The 4182-nt window shown below is 43.5% G+C and overlaps 1 long non-coding RNA gene across 1 annotated transcript; it reads right to left on the bottom strand.

The window, feature by feature from the left end:
* Positions 1-1734: 1734 nt before the first annotated feature.
* Positions 1735-2692, bottom strand: LOC125758473 (uncharacterized). The gene is made up of 3 exons (XR_007416110.1): positions 2552-2692; positions 1982-2085; positions 1735-1856 (listed from the first exon to the last, which is right to left on the bottom strand). It is a non-coding gene; the product is annotated as an uncharacterized LOC125758473 (long non-coding RNA).
* Between the last annotated feature and the right edge of the window lie 1490 nt (positions 2693-4182).

Raw genomic sequence — 4182 nt, 5'->3', positions numbered from 1 at the left:
ATACTGTCACATGCGCTCCTTTCTTTCTATGTTTTATGTTATTGGCCAATTGCACGTGTAGTTACTGCATTGCACAAACCGTGCCAGAATGTCTGGGAACATTCCAGATTATTTTAGGATCTTGTTAGGCTGGAGCGTGCAATTGCAAACAGCTCAGTTTATTGTCGAACTAACGCAGCCACCAGTGATAATGCTCGAATGTTCGATGCCGCAGGTATAAATGCCGACGCGCCTTGCCACAGATCAGTTTATCGACGGCTGACGCCTGTTCGCCGCTATCAGTGTGCAGTGTGTATTGCTGTAGTTTGACTTTTCGTTTCCCGGCCACAAGTTCGGCCGAATAAAAAGTTTCATCTTGGACACACCGACTGCTGCTTTCGTCGACGTCACGACCCCTTGACAATACGTAAAATCTTGTAGTGTGGCTGTGGATAAGTCCAAGTTCATGTATGTTTTAAATTACCTCTTTGATTTCCTAGGTTTTTTTTTCGTGACAGTAGTTTACAGACTTTCACTTCATAGTGGTAGGTGCTACAACTGCGACATGTTAATTTAATCAAACAGCAGAAGTAGGTGTGTTCAAACAAATTTGGCACGTTTCTCTGCTATGCAAAAAAGAAAACACTACCATACTCACTGAACAAAATCTCACTCATCACGACAACGTAAACGTGCTTGGTGAAGCTGTGCTGGAAGAAGTGCTCGTCACACTTATAATTTGTTTATTAGCTGTAAATAATTTGAAGGAGCCCATTGAACATATGTGCAAAGGCTGATGTAATTGAGCACAGCCTTGTAAAGCTTTGTCGTATCTTTTTGTAAACTTCTATGATCTAAACACAGTTAATTAAGGCAAAACAGTTTTGAGCATAGTGTGTAAACTGTCTCATAAGGTACAACTAAACGTTGCATTTACGTTGCGCGGCAGCTGTATTTTCGATGGAGGCGAAAATGTTTGAGGCCCGTGTACTTAGGTTTAGGTGCACGTCAAAGAACCCCAGGTGGTCGAAATTTGCGGAGCCCTCCACTACGGCGTATCGTGATTTTGGGACGTTAAACCCTAGATATTATTAGATGTTGGAAAGACTGTTAATTCCCCTCACTGCCGTGATGTTCGTTTGTAATGTGATTTATAATTTAAAAAAAACTGACCCTACGTTTCGAGACCCGTTTGGTCTCTTAGTTTTTTTTTAAATTAAGAAGACTAATGATTAAATGTGGCTGGAGAGCGTTTTTATTCTTATAATCTTGCCCAGCCAGACAGACTTCTATATATTTACCCTTAAATTTATAATTTCTGATGATTCACATGCAAAGCATGATATGATTATGAGTCATACAGTAGTGGGCAACTCTAGATTGATTCTAACTGACTGGAGTTAAACAAACGCAGTTGTAGCCTTAAAGAAGACAAGACTGCTTGTCGAAACATTTGCTCCAGCGACACCTCTTGTTAACAAATTCTTCATCTCTTCAAGCTTCCGTCTTTCCCCGAACTTCAGACGCAGATCTAAGCACACGAGTGTCTTTGCATTTCGCCCCCAATGAAATGTGACCACCGTGGCTGGGTATAAAACCTGCGTCGTTGAGCTCAGCAGTGCCAGGTAACGTAACTAATGCACGGAGCTAGTGCTCAATTTCAACGCTATTGCGGTGTAGATTGCATGACACAGTAGACAGCTAATACTTGTGGACGATTGTAGGCACACCTTCATGAGATGCCTGGTAAACCATTCACAAATACAGCATTGCAAGCGTGAGGTTCAAGATGACCTGTTGTAGCAGACGTTCACATGTTTCGCCGCACTTGCAGAGTGGACATTCGGGGGTAGTCATCCTGTCGTTGCCCGGCAATCCTGGAAAAACAATGACATCACCAGATATTGATAAGCATTATCAGTGCATATTAAACTTTGCAAAAATAAACATATAAACATAGTGAACAAAAACAGCGGTTTGTTATACATATATGTAAACGTACCTTATAATGCATGTTGTTTCACTCGGGCTAGCTTCTTTACAGGCGTGTCATGTAACAGGTGCCTTGCTCATTGCACACAGCTGTTTCTTTGTCAGACCAGGAGGCTATGGCAGAAAAAAAAAATATTTCTTATTATAGTGCCGGTTCCTTTATCACAATAAAGTGAATGTGCACTCACAATTATGTGAAGCTTTCGTTGCACTAAATGTGTAGTAAAAATAACCTAAACTGACAACAGGAGAAATGAGACCTCTAAACCTGGCTTCTCAAATGCGACTGCGGCAAAATATAACTCGTATCTTTTTTGCACTGATATGCAAGCTAGTTACGAAGATACATGCGAGACGTTGGTGATGCAGTTGCCTTTCTTTATTGCAGCGGCCTGGTTAATGTGAACCGAACGATAAACTCAGCAACTTGCTCCCACTTGAAGCCACGCCGCAAGGATCGCACGTTTTCTCATCGACAGAGTTTGACACGTTGAAAATATTAATATTGCAGTGCGTCGCCTCCGTGTGACACCCACACGGTCATTGGTAAAAAACTGAAGCAGTGGGTTTTTATACTCACCGGTTCGTATATTCTCGGGCTTGAAACGAGTGTTCATCCGGTGAACGCTTCAACGGTCCCTTCGTTCTCCCGAAGTCTGCTGAATGCGTTTCGCGAAAGCATTTCAACGAGTCAAAACAAACAGAACGAAAGCGAGTGTCTCGGCCGGCAGTGGCTGTAAACTTTTACAGCGAAACGAAAGAGCGCGAGACCCATCCGAATGCACCGTGAACCGTTACCTGCCGTTACGTTGCCTCTGCCGCCGTATATTTTGAAATGAAGATAATGATGCCGATAGGCTGCTGACAACTACGAGTCTGTTGGAGCAAAAACTATTACAAAAGATTGATGATGTGGTAACTGGCAAGGCAAGGCCACTTCGTATAAACAGCAATTTGTTTATTGAAGTGTAACAGTAAGCAAACAACTAAACTTCCTTATTTCAAGAATATTTTAATTTGAAGTTTGGGCCCGACGGGGGCGCCCCTACATAAAAAGTCAAATAGCGCGAATGGCGGCCACCACAACGTCGCCATGTTATCCTAACGCAGGGGTTAGTAGATCCACTCCCTGTGTTTGAAGCTGGAACTCGCCGCGGTCGATTTTTTCGCCCTCTGTGGCGATCGCTGGAACTTGCGACTTTCCGGGGCCTGTTAATACTGTGTATAACGTAGAAAAAGGAGCCCTTAAAATTAACACTTTTTTCCTTCATTAATAGCCGCTAGGTTGTCTTATAAAGAAGCATATCCTTCTGTGTCTTACACAGTTGCAAATTTAAGTAGCACAGTTGTCAAGTTTCACGACTAACTCATTATAACGTTCACGTCCTCCCTTTTTCACGCTTTGGTTTATCGACCTCTCATTGTTTCGTCTACCACTGTACCACACTAGTCTATTTGGTGCTATGTCGTGCGTGTTTGTCATGGGTGACACAGGCAGCGTCGAGAAAACCAGTCCATAGAACATGCAACTACTGCCGTAAACGGACAGCAACCTGGCTGCCGGCTGACAACTAATGATCAATTTACCGAAGGCGTATCATGGTAGTCGCAGCCACCTATTAGCATTTATATAGGCAAAAGAGGTGACTGATAAGCCAGGAGCGAGAAAGCAGTTCGTGGTGTTATCGCGATTCGTCACTTAAATGCTGCAGTATTACATTTAGGTATACTAGAAAAACGCTTCTGAACGGTCAGCTTTTTCTAGGCATGATGGTACACATTGCATAGAATTACTGATAGAAACAGTAGAAATTGTGGAGGATGGCTGCTCAAAAGAGTTTGAATTAGCAGTCATTCTATATGCTGCCGTTGGAGCTCTACAAAAGTGTTATTCAGTGGTGCTAATCCTGGCAAGAATTGTCATTTCTTGCGTCTTTCTTAAAAAAAAAGCTCTTTCGGAGAACGTACTCCTTCAGACTTCAAGGCTGTACCTTTTAACTGATGCTCACAGACTAAAATCAGATCGTCCAGGTTCGAGAGCGCTACACTGTGGCACTTGGCACAGCGCTCACTGCACCATGGGCAGCAATGAAGGACCGAGCGATGACCAGTCTCTAATAAGCGGCCAGGAGGAGCCGTTGCCAGGCGTTGGCGAGTCCAAGCGCAGCGACGCTGACAACGACCAGCCTGCGAGGCAGGATGACGACATTG

This window comes from Rhipicephalus sanguineus, chromosome 5 (assembly GCF_013339695.2).
Source record: "Rhipicephalus sanguineus isolate Rsan-2018 chromosome 5, BIME_Rsan_1.4, whole genome shotgun sequence".
NCBI classification, from domain to species: Eukaryota; Metazoa; Arthropoda; class Arachnida; order Ixodida; family Ixodidae; genus Rhipicephalus; species Rhipicephalus sanguineus.
Note: the sequence above shows the minus strand (reverse complement) of the source record. Positions and strands in the feature narration are given on the sequence as shown.